The sequence below is a fragment of the Hemitrygon akajei genome, chromosome 24 (genome assembly GCF_048418815.1).
Source record: "Hemitrygon akajei chromosome 24, sHemAka1.3, whole genome shotgun sequence".
Lineage (NCBI taxonomy): Eukaryota > Metazoa > Chordata > Chondrichthyes > Myliobatiformes > Dasyatidae > Hemitrygon > Hemitrygon akajei.
The window spans coordinates 9,120,001-9,137,839 of record NC_133147.1 but is presented as its reverse complement, the minus strand read 5'-3'; the positions used below and the strand labels follow the sequence as shown (position 1 = coordinate 9,137,839).

General features: G+C 44.1%; 1 protein-coding gene across 11 annotated transcripts in view; it reads right to left on the bottom strand.

The window, feature by feature from the left end:
• The window catches only part of ahdc1 (AT hook, DNA binding motif, containing 1), a 282,613-nt gene that overhangs the window by 150,754 nt on the left and 114,020 nt on the right, over positions 1–17,839 (bottom strand). Inside the window, exon 1 of one of the 11 annotated variants that reach the window (XM_073028313.1) lies at positions 17,586–17,605. The exons of the other annotated variants lie outside the window; for them this stretch is intronic. The gene's annotated coding sequence lies outside the window, so the exon portion shown is untranslated. Of the gene's footprint in view, positions 1–17,585; positions 17,606–17,839 lie in introns of those variants that run through there. 11 annotated transcript variants of the gene reach the window in all.

Sequence of the window (17,839 nt, the reverse complement as noted above, 5' to 3'; positions counted from 1 at the left end):
AGTTTTGCGCACTTCTGGCACCAACATAGCATGCCTGCAAATTACTAACCTAGCTGGTACGTCTCTGGATTGTGGGCGAAAGTCGGAGCACCTGGAGGAAACCCATGTGGTCACTGACAAATGTAGAATAGGACTGTACACTTTACAGACAGCGGCAGGAATTGAACCTCAATCCTACAGCTAGTACTGTAACAGCCTTACCCTGTCCGCTATGTTGCTGTGCTGACTTAAGATTTTCTGTAAGATCTTATGGGCATAGCCAAATTGGCATTAGTTGAGAACTGGGGAGGGAGAAAAGGCATGAAACAAGCTTGACCATTGAACCTACTTGGTCTTGTTCCTTCTATGAACTGAGTCTAATCCACTTGATCCTGTACATGATAATTGTCTGAGAAATTATTGAGAGATGTTGTTGGATAGTCCATAAGACATGGGAGCAGAATTAGGCCATTTGGCCCATTGAGTCTGCCCCGCCATTCGATCATGACTGTTTTATTTTCCCTCTCACCCCCATTCTCCTGCCTCCTCCCTATAACTTTTGACACCCTGTACCTAATCAAGAACCTGTCAACCTCCATTTTAAATGTACCCAATGACTTGGCCTACACAGCCGACTGTGGCACCAAGTTCCACAGATTCACCAACCTTTGGCTAAAGAAATTCCTCTTCATCTCTGCTCTACAAGGATGCCCTTCTGTTCTGAGGCTGTGCCCTCTGGTCCTAGACTCTTCCACTATAAGAAACATTCTCTCCACATCCACTCTATCAAGGCCTTTCAATATTCGATAGGTTTCAACGAGATCCCTCCATATTCTATTAAACTCCAGCAAGTACAAGCCCAGAGACATCAAATGCTCCTCAGATGTTAACCTTTTCATTCCCAGGTCATTCTAGTGACCTTCCTCTGGACCCTCTCCAATGTCACTATATACTTACATAGAACAGGGGCCCAAAACTGTTCACAATATTCTAAGAGCGGTTTGACCAACGCCTTATTTAGACCCATTGTTATAAGGGAGCTCCAAAGGGAAATCCATTCTACTTAACGATCTACAACTACCAGCATATAAAAATTTACTGTTATAAACCAAAAATTATCCCATAAACAATACAACCTAAGAAATGTTTGAAGTATAATGGGTCAGAGCCTGCTTAGAAACACTACTCTTCCATCAAGTGCTGCCAATTCTTGGCTTAAATGCCATCAGATACAGATACCTCAGACTTTATTTTTCTCTGGCAATTTGCCAGCTGTGCTCCAACTGTGGACTCCTCCCAGAGTCCAACAGCACAGTGCATAAGATCAGTCGCCAAAATTACAAGCCAATCCATTTGAACAGAGAAGCATGGCAACAAAGAGCAAGTGTGAACACAAATAAAACTCATAGCCTTCTCAAATGTTTATGAAAAGTTAAGTGATGTATTTCTAATTTTAAAATTACCATTGTGTTTTTTTATGTTTTTGAACTCTTCTACAAGTCAAGGAGACACAGAAACATATTTAGCCTTAGCGAAGTTTGACATCCAGCTAAACCAAGATGAGGTCATCCTCAGGGTGGAGGAGCAACAACTTATATTCTATCTGGGTAGCCTCCAACTGATGGCATAAACATTGATTTCTCTTTTTGGTGCAAAAAAATCTTCCCTCCTCCTCCCCTCTTCTTTTATTCCTCACTCTGGCCTTGTACCTCTTCTCCCACCTGCCTATCACCTCCTCCTGGGTCCCCTCCTCCTTCCCTTTCTCCTATAGTCCACTCTCCTCTCCTATCAGACTCCTTACTCTCCAGCCCTTTACCCTTCTCACCCACCTGGCTTCAACTATCACCTTCTGGCTAGCCTCCTTCCCCTCCCTGCACCTTTTTATTTTGACATCTTTCCCTTTACTTTCCTGTCCTGAACAAGGGTCTCGGACCAAAACGTCGACTGTTTATTCCCTTCCATAGATGCTGCCTGACCAGCTGAGTTCCTCCATCATTTTGTGTGTGAAGCCTAGGTACATGACATGCTCAAAGTTATTTTACAGTCACTTAGTGGGAAAACAACAACTTGCCCCATCACCTGAGAGTATCGTCCTGTATAAGCTCCTGCCACCACACACGTTGTACTATTTGGGACTTGGGTCCCCTTGAGCAGCGGACATTGTTGGATATGAAAATGTGAAGTGTACCATTGTTAAGTCGCTGCCGTCAGTTACTTAAGTCCCAGGCAGAACACAAAGGACCAAAACGTCAGTCCTCAACAACATGGCTGAGCACTCAAATTGGCTTTTGATACTATTCAAAGAACATTTATTATTGAAGTATATATACATTATATAACCTTAAGATTTGTCCAACAGGGAGCCACAAACAAGAAATCCAAAATAACCCATTGAAAAAGGACTGATAAAAGCCCAATGTGCAGAGAGAAATAAACAAATTGCAAGCAGATAACTTGAACTGACGTCCATAAAGGGAGTCCAGTGCAGTGCTAGAGCAGAGCAGCGAGCTGAACTGGTCTATCCCTCACCTCCAGCCCCAACACCCTGACCTTTCCAATCTGGTCCGGCACCTAAATCATTGTCCAAAATTCTGAACAACAAATTGCACAATCATACTTAATCTCCAAGCAATATATCTACGTACACACCACCTAAACAAATGGTCACGTGACTATTGTTAACATATTCATGATATATAATATTATTATATTTCATACTATTAGTGAAATATAGCTATTATGGAATATGATGATTAGAGTTAAAGAAAGATAAAGTACAGAAATAGTCCACCAAGTCCATGCTAACTATTCACTGTACTAATCCCGGTTTTTGTTCCCCTCAAATTTTCATCAGCTTCCAACTAGCTATCCCACTCACCAGGAGCAGATTACAACCGGTAATTAATTTGTCAACCTGGACATTCCTGGAATGTGGAAAGAAACTGGAGCACTCCTGCAATCACTTAAGTTTAGAAGAATGAGGGGGGGGGGGGGGAGGATCGCTTTGAAACCTGTCGAATGTTGAAAAGCCTCGAAAGAGTGGATGAGGAGAGGATGTTTCCAGTGGTGGGGAAGTCTAAAACCAAATGTCACAATTGATGTCAGAATAGAGGGACATCCATTTAGAACAGAGATGAGAAGGAATTTATGTAGGCAGAGCATGGTGAATCTGTGGCTTCAAGTAGCGATGTCTCAAAAAGGCAGCATCCATCATTAAGGGCTCCTGTCACACAGGTTATGTCCTCTTCTCATTGCTACCATAAGGAAGGAGGTACAGAAGCCTGAAGACACACTCAATGACTCAGGAATAGGTTCATCCCCTCTGCCATCCGATTTCTGAACAGACATTGAACCCTACCTCACATGATCACTACCTTACTACTTTTTTATTTCTATTTTTGCACAACTTATTTAATAGAATTATTTTTTATATATATATATATATATATATATATATATATATATCCTTGCTGTAATTCACGTTTTTTCTATTATTATGTATTGCACTGTACTGCTGACACAAGGACAACAACTTTCACTACATATGCCGGTGATATTAAACCTGATTCTGATTCTGAATTTGTTGTCACAGACGGCTGTGAAGGCCAAGTCATAGAGTATAATTAAAAGGAAGGTTGACAGGTTCTTGATTAGTCAAGACGTCAAAGGTTATGGAGAGAAGACAGGAGAATGGGGATAATAAATCAGCCATGATGAAATGGCGGAGAGACTCGATGGGCCGAATGGCTTAATCCTGCTCCTATCTCTAATGGCTATATTGCCTTAAGGACAGCTGGTCACACAGTCACAGTGTGAGCATGTAAACACCACACAGACTGTGCCTGAGGTCACGGCTGAACCCTCGTTTTGGGTGCTTTGAGGCAGTGGATCTACCAGCTGCACTAGAGTTGATCTGAACAGGATTTTACTATAATTGGTAAGATTAATCAGAGGGTATTTATTATATCCCAATCCTCATTGTGTAATAATTAGTGGATACCAAATAACGATCAGAACAACAAGCAGCACTAGGGGCAGGGAAGGGATGATCTGTGGAATTTATTGCCACATACGGCTGTGGAGGCCAGTGGTTGAGTGTTCTTAAAGTGGAGGTTGATAGGTTCTCAATTAGTAAGGACCTTGAAGGTTACGGAGAATGGGGTTGAGAGGGATAATAAATCGGCCATGATAGAATGGCGGGGAAGACTCAATGGGCCAAATCCACGGAGAGAGAAATACAGATAATGTTTCAGTTTGACGACCCTTCATCAGAAATAGAAAAGGGAGAAAAAAAAGTTAGTTTTATGCTCTTTAAAAAAAGTGGAAGGAAGGGTAGATAGGACAAAGGGAATGGCTGTGATAGGATGGGGTGAGGTTTAGCTTGGGGAGAAGCAGTGCTCAGTGGGTTAACAAGAGCAGTTGAACAGTGATAATACATAAAACAGAGTGAAGTGCAGGCCTGTCAGATGTACCCAGATGGTCAGGCTGCACTAAACAGACAGAACTACAGAGCCAATACCACAGATGGATAGCTTACAGCTGAACTGGCCAGTCGCAGTGCACACAGAGCAAGTTACTGGAAACTCTAAAATTCAGGGTTGAGTCCAGAGAACTGCAGCGTGCTCAGGCACAAGCCAAGGTGGCATTTTTTGTTGAGGCAGAGAGGGAGACCACAGACTTAAAGGTCATGTTGGGAGTGGGATGTAGAATGAACTGTGGCAGGTAACTGGAAACTTTGGGTCATCTCTGTAGACCAGGGGTTTCCAACCTGGGGACCCCTTGGTTAATGGTATGGGCATAAAAAAGGTTATGAATCCCTACTGCAGACTGAACGTGTGTATGCAATCACCCAATCTCCTGCTGGATTCTCCCAGTGCAGAGGAGACCACATTGTGAACACTGACTGCAGTACAATGGAAGGGAGAAATGCAAGCAAATCACTGCATAGTGAAAACAGCGTGAGGCAAAAGGATGCAGAAAGTAATTTTCCTTATTAAGAACAACATTTATTCTGGGTTTCAGTAGGACGAGGTAACATTTCAATATTTAAACACTGCTGAAGGTTCATGTTCACTTTAACCACAGAAGGGTGGAGTTAATCTCTTTCAAGCAGTCTCACAGGAGAGGTTCTGTTGGATTCTCAGTAGCCAGGTTAAGGAGTATTCATTGGTGGGGATAGAAGAGGAGGTGAGTACTGAAGGGGGAGGTAGTGGGAAGAGGTGCCTGGTGGTAGAAATTTGCTAATCTCCAGTGATCACATTCTGTCCCCTTTCTTAATTCTGCTCATATATCTTATGGTCTTCGTAGGAGATTAGAGCTGAGGGGGAAAACGATGAAATGGTGCAGCAGATTTGATGGGCCAAATGGCCTAATTCTGTTCCTATATTTAATGGTCTCATGGCCTATTCCATGCAGAAGCCGCACACTAACATTTATTTGGGCCACTCAGATCTCCTCTGTATCTTAGAGCTCTGCAATCATTTGAATGTAGACACAGAACATGCCCAGTACAGGCCCTTCTGGCCACAGTCCTGTGCCGACTTTTTATCCTTCTCCAAGATCAATCTAACCTTTCCTTCCTACGTAGATCCCTCCAGTTTTCCATCATCCATGTACCCATCTAAGGGTCTCTTCAATGCCCCTAATGTATCGGCCACTACCACACATTCACTGCTCCAGAGAAAAGCCCGAGCTCACTCAGCTTTCTGCATAAGACATGCTCTCTAATCCAGGCAGAACCCCGGTAAATCTCTATGGTAAAGATCTGTGCATATGACAATGAATTCAACTTTGATTTGTAGATCAGTCAGACTTCTGCAGTCTCACCAGTGCATGTAGCTGAAGGAGGCATCAGTCCTGTGGCCAGCAAAGAAAATCATGCAACTGCTCAGGGCGCGAATACTGGAAACCACACTGATACTCCGTGATCTACTGAATGACATCAAACTCCCATTAGCCCGACTGATGGAATGTTGAAGGTATTGCAAGGTGCTAATTTTCTTGTCAAAAACACTTGAGTGAACTCTACTGAACTTTAATTGATATATATTTTTTTAATGTAAGCCGTCTCTCACTCACACAGATCTGTAAACCTCTGTTTGAACTACAAAGCCATTGCTGCTCAGTCTCTGAGCACAGGCAGAGCTGTCCGATGGATTTTTGGACATTATAACTCGACGGATACAGGGCTGTTAACGACAGGATGAGTTCACCAGCTGAGTGGCCCACTCCTGATTTTGGTTTGATCCAGATACTCCAAACAAGTTTCTTGTTCAAACATATATACCTCCCGATGGCCAAACATTTAAATTCTAATTCCCATTCCTTTTCCAACATATGTGCCAAGATGAGTCCACCCTCAGGGTGGAGGAGCAACACCTTATATTCCATCTGGGTGCCTCCAACCTGATGGCATGAATAATGATTTCTCCTTCCAGTAAAAAAATTTCCACCCCTCCCCTCTTCTGTTCCCCATCCTGGCCTCTTACCTCTTCTCATCTGCCTATTAGCTCCTGCTGGGTCTCCTCCTCCCCTTCCTCCTATGGTCCACTCTTCTCTCCTATCAGATTCCTTCCTCTCCAGCCGTTTACCTCTTCTACCCACCTGGCTTCACCTATCCCCTTCCAGCTATTCTCCTTCCCTATCTCCCCCCCCACCCCACCTTTTTATTATGGCAGCTTCAAACTTCCTTTCCAGTCCAGAAGAAGAGTCTCAACCCGAAACAACGACTGTAGATACTGCCTGACCTGCTGAGTTCCTCCAGCATTTTGTATGTGTTCTTTTGGATTTCTAGCATCAGCAGAATCTCTCGTGTTTATCATTAATTCATTAATTTATTGATATACAGGTAGAATAGGAACATCTGAGCCTTCAAGCCACACCACACAGCAACTCACCGATTTAACCCTAGCTTAATCACAGGAAAATTTATAATAACCAATTAACCAACTGGTACATCTCTGGAATGCAGGAGGAGACCACAGCACCCAGAGGAAACCCACATGGTAATGGGGGGAACGTACAAACTCCTGACAGGCAGCAGCAGGAGTTGAACCATAGTCACTGGTACTGTAAAATTTTGTGTTAACCACTACCCTACCGTGTGCTACAAAATACCTTTACTCCATTCTTTCTGAAAGACTGCACGAACTTTGAAATCAGAGTACCAAAACAGGGCCAGGATTTCAAGTTCATAGAATCTCAGGTGACATATACATACACTGATAAATGAATTCACTTTGAACTTTGAGTCATACAGCATGAAACAGGCCCTTCAGCCCATCTGGCCCATACTGACTAATTTGCTACCTAAGCTAGTCCCATTTGCCTGTATTAGGCTCATGTGCCTCTCACCTTTTGCTACTGATAAAATCAGTGGCCACTTTATTAGGTACACCTATACATTTATGCAAATATCTAATCAGCCAATCACGTGGCAGCAACTCAATGCAAAAAAGCAGGCCGACACGAAGAAGAGGTTCAGTTGTTCAGACCAAACATCAGAATGGGGAAGAAAGGTGATATAAGTGACTTAGACCATGGAATGATTGTTGGTACCAGATGGGGTGGTTTGAGTATCTCAGAAACTGCTGATCTCCTGGGATTTTCACAGGCAACAGTCTCTAGAGTTTACAGAGGATGTTGTGAGAAACAAAAACATCCAGTGAGTGGCAGTTCTGTGGGTGAAAATGCCTTGCTAATGAGAGAGGTCAGAGGAGAATGGCTAGACTGGTTCAAGCTGACAGGAAGATGAAAGTAACTGAAATATACATGTGTTGTAACAATGGTGTGCAGAAAAGCATCTTTGAATGCACAACATGTCAAACCTTGAAGTGGATGGGCTACAGCAGCAGAACAGTGAACACTTGATTAGGACCAGTGAGTACAGGCCCAGAGCCATCAAACGCTCCAAATATGTTAACCCTTTGTTTCCCAGAGTCATTCTTCTGAACCTCCTCTGGAAACTCTCCAACCCCAGCACGTTTCATCTTAGATAAGGGGCCCAAAACTGTTGTTTTGCCCTTCTAAAAGAGTCCATGACCTTACATTTCCCTACATTATAATCAATGCCACCATAAGGTAGAACAGATTTATGAATTTATATGAATGACATATATTTATAAATCATGCATTCTAAATTACTTCTAAGGTGCAGTGATATGAAAGGGATCAACAGAAAAGCAGTGAAGCCTCAATGAACCTGGGACCGATTCCTGATTATAATGTGACATTGAAACTTGGCGTCTTTCTTCATTGCTCCTGGAACTGCCAAACAGTAGCCCATTTCAGGAAGAGATGAGCTGGGTTTTTAAAGAGGCCTAAACACGAACCAGAACTGTTATCTCGCCAGCGTAACAACCTGTCAGACTCATCGAAAGTGGAATAAAAATCAAATCTTTTGTTTTCTGGCACAATGCAAGATTATAGACACAGAATTTACTTGTAATCTCTGGGATATTTTGTGGACTTTACTATGCCATCAAAGGACCAAAATCCCAAAATAGAAGCATTCAGGGAAATGCAGCAAGAAGAAATCTTCAGCAACACAGACAAAACACTGGAGGAACTCAGCAAGCTAGGCAGCATCAATGGAGAGGAATAAATAGTCGACATTTCAGGCTGAGACCCTTCATCAGAATTGGAAAGAAGTGGGGAAGAAGCCAGAATAAGAATGTGGGAGGAGGGGACAGAGGACAAGCTGGCAAGTGACAGGTGAGACCAGGTGAAGGGGAAGGTGGGTGGGGGGGGGGGGGAGAGGGAGGTGAAATGAGAAACCTGGAGGTGATATTGGAAAAGAAAAAAGGAAGAAGGGGGAGGGATCTGACAGTGGACAGTGGAGTACAGATTAGTTTCACTGGTCAAATCAGGGAGGATTATGTTGTGCAGCCCTCAAGTTTTGCCAACATAGTATGCCCACAACTTACCAACTCTAAGCCATACATCTATGCAACGAGGGAGGAAGCCCACCTAGTCACAGGAAGAATGCACAAAGCCCTCGCAGACAGCAGTGCAACTTGTACCACAAGCAGTGGTGTAGAGCGAATCCCTAACCGTCGGAGGCAGGGAATCAGAGGGAGGTGGTGGGCAGGGAGAGGTTCACCCGAATGAGGGAAAACAAAGGGGGTGGATGAAACGAGGAAAACAGAGGGTAGTCGGTAAATGAAAGTTGGAAATCATCGAAGAGGATTCACGCTTTTCACTGTTAGTTCACCAGGGATCTCAGATTTAGGGAATGGGGCTTCACGTTCACCTCAAATGTGGATTGCACCAACATTGGAATTTAGACACATTCTACCAAGTTTGTGAATCTCACCAAACCTCCCCCCTCCCATTCCCAGAAAATAATGGTAAAAGTCTCCATGATCTGATTTATGAATTTCAAACTTTTGTTTAGTTTCAACACAAGTCACAAGGCACTCACTTGATATTTTTAATAGCAAGAAGCTGAATATCTCAAAGAAATATTTATAGCAGGTCATTTTGGGAAAATTTGAATCACTCATCTTCAACACAAGAACTTAAGACTTAAAACACAAAAATGTTCACCATATGGAAGGAGTTAATGTCGCCAGCTTCAGGACTGGGGGAATATTAAACGCGGTGGGATAAACATGCAGAGGCTGAGTCGTACATTAAAAAAATACCTTGCCAAGACAGAGAGAGGAACGTGGTATGTGGGACCATTTTGTTAACACCCGTGCTTTAAGTATAAACACAGCATTATTTCTGAAACCATCCACACCTCCAGCACCAGTTTCTTGGCTTCCGAGCAACAGGAAATTCCGAATGATCTTCATCATGCACTCTGGGAAAAGAAAATCTTTCCTGCCAAGTCTACCCTTAAGGACATATGTTGAAGATTCTGCACATATTGTGCGCTCAAAATCTCACCCCCCACCCCACCCCAAAGACCTGTGCCCCACATCCTCTGCACAAGAGGATCGCCAGCCCACTCACAAAGAACCATCTCCCTACAGGAACAATTTTTTTTATTATCTCAGGTTGTCATTTAAAGATTTAAGCAGCTTTCATGTTAGCCGGTTTTTTCCCTTGGCTAGAGGCCAGGCAGAGAGGCTGTCAGCTTCCTGCTGGGTCCGAGTCACGCGGTAGGGAAGGCAATCCAGTAACCACTGAAGTACTTTGCAGCCTGGCACCGTTGGGTCACCAGAGACCAGCAACCCCCCTCAGATAGTCCGCAGTGAGAAGCACTCGGTGTTTCTGTATACACGCGAAATGTTCTGACACAGCCGTTCTGGAGAATTTCGGCTTTTTGCACAAGAACATAATACAAATTAAAAACAAGCCAGCGTGGTCTCTTCAGAGAAGCAGAATTTAATTGATCCCACGCAGAATTACATTCCCGTTCCCTGCGGTATACACCTCCTTTAGAAGGGTAAATCTAGAACCCAGAACCTACTCAAAATCCCCATGCACAGAATTAAAAAAAGGTGTGAGGGAGCTAGCTGTCGCAGCGCTCACAGCCTCGGCACTCCCTGAAATCTCTGATCGGACTGAGGCCACAATGCTGCGGGCACCAGTTACAGCGGACTTCAGCAAGCGAGACCAGACAGGAAGTACTGACATGCTGGGGAGGGCTGGGGGAGGGAGGAAGGGGGTAACATAATTAACCTGAAGCTGTCAAGCAACGTGCAAGTGTGTATTTTATACTTACACACACACGCAGATGCACACATACACACAATCACACAGACGCACATTTACATGCACACACAGACTCACACCTATACCCACACACACAGAAACTGTCACAGACGCACACACACAGCAACAGTCACACATACACACACAGTAAGTCTCACACACACACAGTAACACAATCACACATACACACAGTAACAGTCACACATTCTCACACACAGTAACAAAGTCACACACACAGTACAGTAACACACACACTCAGACACAGTAACAGTCACACATACACAGTATCATAGTCTCACACACATTCTCACACACAAAGTAACAAAGTTACACATACACAGTATCACAGTCTCTCTCTCTCTCACACACACACACACACACACACACACACACACACACGTATATATACACTAAGGCACAGTAACAGTCTCTCTCTCTCACACACACACACACACACACACAATAACACAAAATCACAAAACTGATTTTCCTTTCATTAGACTAGAGGTGCTCAGGCTGACTCCCCCATCTCAGCTGCAGCTCAGCCAGAGACCAACTAACTCAGTGCAGACGAGGAATCAGATTTCAAACCTTTCTCGTCTGTTTGGGTCAAGTCCAGACAAGGCGGCGAATTTATTATCCCAGCTATTGGAGGAAACTCGCTTTCAGTGATTCTATAAATATTACCGCAGATGTGTTCACAGAATGTGTGTTACTGCACCAAAGACCAAACCTCATCTCGGGAGGAAAAAATCAGAGTTGATGCTTCAGTGCAGGGTTTATGAGACAGCTGAACTGTCAGTAATGTTGTGACAACTTGAAACAAAAACCCCACCAGCCTTCAAATGGCAGAAGAAAACCTGGGCCCAACACACTGAAACAATTACAAAGAAGGCAGGCCAGGGGATATACTTCATTAGGAGTTTGAGGAGATTTAGTATGTCACCAAACACTCCAGCAAATCTCTACAGATGTACCGTGGAGAATGTTCTGACTGGTTACATCACTTTCTGGTTTGGAGGGGGCCAGTGCACAGGATTGGAAAAAGCTGCAGAGGGTTGTAAACTCAGCCAGATCCATCATGGTCACTAACCTCCCCACTATCGAGGACATCTTCAATAGGTGATGCCACAAGAAGGTGAAATCCATCATGAAGGGCCCTCACCACCCGGCTCGGTAGCGTAGTGGTTAGCACATCGCTTTACAGTACCAGCCACCCGGGTTCATTTCCCACCGCTGCCTGTACGGAGTTTGCACGCTCTCCCTGTGACCACGCGGGTTTCCTCCGGGTGCTCCGGCTTCCTCCCACAGTCAGAAGACGTACTGGCTGGTAGATTAATTGGTCACTGTAAATTGTCCTGTGATTAAGCAAGGATTAAATTGGGGGATTGTCAGGCAGTGCAGCTTGAAGGGCCCAAATTCTGTGCTGTTTCTCAATCAATCAATATACGTCAGAAACAAGAGAAAATCTGCAGATGCTGGAAATCTGAGCAACATACACAAAATGTGGGAGGAACTCAGCAGGCCATGCAGCGTCTATGGAAATAAAGTACAGCAGGCATGTCAGGCCAAAATGCCAGTTCCTCATTACTTCTATTGGGGGTGGGAGGGGGGGGGGGGAGAGGTACAGGAGCCTGAAGACTCAACATTTTAGGAAGATCTTCTTTCCTTCCTCCATCAGATTTCTGAAAGATCATGAACCAATGAATACAACCTCACTATTTTGCTCTCTTTTTGCACTATTTATTAACTTTTTTAATTGTAACTTTAAGTAATACTTATATATTGCACTGTACTGCTGCCATATGTCAGTGATAACACACTAGATTCTGATTCTGATAAAATGCCTGTCAGGACACACTGACCACGGCTGAGTTATTGCTCTGTAAATCAGTGAATACGCAGTGCCAGTATCCCACTAACTATGAGATGTTTCTTGACTAACTACCACCATGCATTGACGAAATTTAAAACTCCATGCTCAGAATATTTAACAGCCAATTTCTTAATACCTGAAAAAGAAAAAATGCTGAAAATACTCAGCAGGTCAGGTAGCATCCATGGGGAAGGAATCAGAAAGATTGTTTCAGGTAGATAATCATTAGAAGATGGTCATCCAACTAGGATAGTTTTGCTATGGTTTTGGTAAAGACATCTCCAGCTCAGAGGCTGAGTACCTTCTCCTACCTTTCTGGGCATCCTCATACCTCTATGGACTTCTTCAAACCTCCCTGGATCTCCTACCTCTCTGGACTTGCTCAAACTTCTATGGACAAGAATCTCCACCAATCAAAATTGTGCAATTGGCTCTCAAATAGTCACCATCTTCTCTTTTCTGTCTGAGATCTTCCATCCACAGTTCACACAAGCCCTGCACAGCCCCATTCTACCTCTGCTCCAAAGACCACCAGCTATAACAATAGATGCCTTCAAAAGGCAATGCCTCAAACATACCTATTAATCACCTATTAGAGCACCATAGCACAGAAGCAGGCCCTTTGGCCCATCTAATCCATATTGAACCATTTAAACTGCCTAGACCCAATGACCTGCACCCGAACCATAGCCCTCCATACCCCTACCATCCATGTACCTATCCAAATGTCTCTTAAATGATGCAATCGAGCTTGCATCCACCACTTGCACTGGCAACTCGTTCCACACTCTCACCACCCTCTGAGTGAAGAAGTTTCCCCTCATATTCCCCTTAAACTTTTCACCCTTCACCCTTAACCAACTTCAATGGGAAAAGCCTGCTTACATTTACCCTATCTATACCCCTCATAATTTTGTATACCTCTATCAAATCTCCCCTCATTTCCCTATGCTCTAGGGAATAAAGTCGTAAAGTATTCATCCTTTCCCCATAACTCCGGTCCTCAAGTCCTGGGAACATCCTTGTAAATTTTCTCTGTACTCTTTCAATCTTATTTACATCTTTCCTGTAGGTAGGTGACCAAATCTGCACACAGTACTCCAAATGAGGCCTCACCAACATCTTATACAATTTCAACCATACCATCCCATCTCCTGTACTCTTGGTCACCATGTTCGAGTTGGGCTGATGGGTCTGTTTTTGTGCTGTGTAGCTTCGCCTCTCCAGGCAACTGCTCTGTCCAAGACTTCAAGAATTTACAGAGATTTGTGGGCGAGGCCCAGTCCATCACAAAAACCAGCCTCCGCTCCATAGGCCCCGTCTACACTTCCCACTGTCTTGAGAAAGTAGCCAACAGAATCTAGGATCCAATCTTCTCCCATCAGGTGGAAAGAAAGGTGAAATTCACTAGTTAAAAGGTTAAAAATCAATTTGTCCTGTCACTGAACCTAATCCAGTCCGAGAACCAGGTTAGGGAACAATAGTCTAGGGCACCAGCTTAGGTTAATACTTTTTAAGACATTGTTATTCATTTCCACCAAGACACAAAGTGCAATGCTTGCATACTTTGGGAACATACATAGAAACACATAAGGATTTTCAACAAACACCAAATCCCTGTGTTTTTTGAACTATTTCAAAACTGCTCGCTCTAAACACAAACTGTCTTACGGCTACACAAATGCATGTAACTGGCATGAGTTAGACACTGTTCAGCAACAGCCTCCTGTGACAATTAAGTGGCATGATGTCCCAAAGCAGGTGGTGGACAGACGTAGGAGCAACTGGTGCATATCACAAGTCCTGGTTAAGTGATTACCGATGCCAGACAATCTCTGAAGAGTATTGACAATGGCTGGGGGGTGGGGGTCACCCATCTTGTAAAGACACTGCCCAGAAGAATGGAATGGCAAACCACTTCAGTAGAAAAATTGGCCAAGAACAATCATGTGGTCATGAGACCATGATCGGCTACGTCACATGACACAGCACATAGTGATAATGTCATACGACATGGCACATAATGATGATGAGTGTCCCAAATAAATGAAGGGATTCACGGCTGTTTTACTGGGAGACCGTTTTGCTGAACACCTACGCTCTGTCCACCAGAGAAAACAGGATCTCCCAGTCGCCACACATTTTAATTCCATGTCCCATTCCCATTCTGATATGTCTATCCATGGCCTCCTCTACTGTCAAAATGAATCCAAACTCAGGTTGGAGGAACAACACCTTATATACCGGCTGGGTAGACTCCAACCTGATGGCATGAACATTGACTTCTCTAACTTCTGTTAATGCCTCTCCTCCCCTTCTTACCCCATCCCTGATATTGTAATATTTAGCTTTCCCCCCCACCCTTCTTTTTTTTTCCTCTCTCTGCCCATCACTGTGCCTGTTCTCCATCTCCCTCTGGTGCTCCCCTCCCCTTTTCTTTCTCCCTAGGCCTCCCGTCCCATGATCCTTTCCCTTCTCTAGCTCTGTATCCCTTTTGCCAATCACCTTTCCGGCTCTCAGCTTCACCCCACCCCCTCCAGTCTTCTCCTATCATTTCCCCTCCTCTCCTACTTTCAAATCTCTTACTATCTTTCCTTTCAGTTAGTCCTGACGAAGGGTCTCGACCCGAAACGTCAACAGTGCTTCTCCTTATAGATGCTGCCTGGCCTGCTGTGTTCCACCAGCATTTTGTGTGTGTTGTTTGAATTTCCAGCATCTGCAGATTTCCTCGTGTTAGCTACTTACAATGCAGTCCTAACATCTCTACCCCAGCGTCTCCTCAACAGTTCATGCAAAGTTAAGACTAATCACCCTCTTATTACCTCTACCATTCTTAACAACCCTCCTGTGATTGCTATATTTTTAAACAACTCACAGAGTCTATAAGCTGGAAAACTACCCACCATGGATTTGAACTGAAGAATGAATGGTGAAATGTCTTTGAGACAACCCAGCAAATCCAGTTGCCTTGATTCACTACTGCTTGATATACAGTAACCTGGATAACTGAGAACCTGCATGGACATTTTGGGATTTACCCTTAACATCGAGCATGCTTCACTGAGAGATCTGGAGGGTTGTACAGTGGACTCCTGTTAATTGGGGCACATTGCCAAAATAAGCGGCTGCTCCAATTAGCTTAAGTTTCATGGAAGTAGTTAAAAAGGTATTAAAGAAAGACGAACTACCATTTAACTGAGTAACAAATTACATATTTAAATGAAATACATAACAAACTAGAACACAACTAATACTACTACAGCACAATAAAACTGTGTATTAGTTCCTAATAGTTAGTGATGGAAGAATTCATCCAGAGGAGGAAACCCATGCACACACGGGGAGAACATACAAACTCCTTACAGCCAGCAGCGAGAAGTGAACCCAGGTCACTAGTGCTGTAAAGCATTGTGCTAACCACTACGCTACCATGCTGCCCCAGTGTACGCTGCCATGTTCTTTCGATTGACTGTAAATGAACAAAACCAATGCAGATAATGGACTGCCTTCATACAACGCTTTCAATGATTGCATCCTACAAATATTCACTTTCATTTGTGACATTGTCAATACCTTCAAATTCTTCATTGTTCCTAACTTGCTGAAGTACAAAGTCGTTTCATTTTCACTTCTGGCCATTTTCTCTGACATCTCCAAGCCTGAATACTTGAAAACGCAGTGAGCAAAACAGTTCTGAATTGTCTTTCTGCTTATTTCTCACCAACAATCAGGGACAAAAATCCCTGTTTTTTGAACTATTTCAAAACTGCTCGCTCTAAACACAAACTGTCTTACGGCTACACAAATGTATGTAACTGGCATGAGTTAGACACTGTTCAGCAACAGCCTCCTGTGACAATTAAGTGGCATGATGTCCCAAAGCAGGTGGTGGACAGACGTAGGAGCAACTGGTGCATGTCACAAGTCCTGGTTAAGTGATTTACCGATGCCAGACAATCTCTGAAGAGTATTGACAATGGCTGGGGGGTGGGGGTCACCCATCTTGTAAAGACACTGCCCAGAAGAAGGGAATGGCAAACCACTTCAGTAGAAAAATGGGCCAAGAACAATCATGTGGTCATGAGACCATGATCGGCTATGTCACATGACACAGCACATGGTGATAATTTCATACGACATGGCACATAATGATAATGAGTGTCCCAGATAAATGAAGGGATTCACGGCTGTTTTACTGGGAGACCGTTTTGCTGAACACCTACGCTCTGTCCACCAGAGAAAACAGGATTTCCCAGTCGCCACGCATTTTAATTCCATGTCCCATTCCCATTCTGATATATCTATCCATGGCCTCCTCTACTGTCAAAATGAATCCAAACTCAGGTTGGAAGAAAAACACCTTATATACCAGCTGGGTAGCCTCCAACCTGATGGCATGAACATTGACTTCTCTAACTTCTGTTAATGCCTCTCCTCCCCTTCTTACCCCATCCCTGATACTGTAATATTTAGCTTTCCCCCCCTTTTTTTTCCTCTCTCTCTGCCCATCACTCTGCTTGTTCTCCATCTCCCTCTGGTGCTCCCCTCCCCTTTTCTTTCTCCCTAGGCCTCCCGTCCCATGATCCTTTCCCTTCTCTAGCTCTGTATCCCTTTTGCCAATCACCTTTCCAGCTCTTAGCTTCACCCCACCCCCTCCAGTCTTCTCCTATCATTTCCCCTCCCTCTCCTACTTTCAAATCTCTTACTATCTTTCCTTTCAGTTAGTCCTGACGAAGGGTCTCAACCCGAAACATCGACAGCGCTTCTCCCTATAGATGCTGCCTGACCTGCTGCGTTCCACCAGCATTTTGTGTGTGTGACCCCACTTAAACACTGGACCAATGAACCGGATTCAATTGTACTTTGCACCCTACTCCCATTCATAGGAAACTTCAACACAATTGTGCACAAGCTATACAGCCATTGTTGTAGTCATGGAAAATAGCAATATTTTGGTAAATTGGCTTATTACAGTAATATATACTGAAGTGGGGTGTATGGGGTGCCCAGGAAGGTGTAGCACCTCTAGTGAAGAGGTTTGTCATGTCCAATCTGGCAGCTCACTCACATTTGGTCCCCACCAGACACTCAGCTCTCAAACACAGAATACTCTGCAGATGCTGGGGTCAAAGCAACACGCACAACACGCTGGAGGAACTCAGCAGGTCGGGCAGCATCTGTGGAAACGAACAGACAACGCTTCAGGCTGAGACCCTTCGTCAGAACTGAAGTGGGAGGGGGCAGGGGCCCTAAAAAGAAGATGGGAGGAAGGTGGGAAGGAGAAGGCTGGTAGGTGCCAGGTGAAAAACCAGTAAGGGGAAA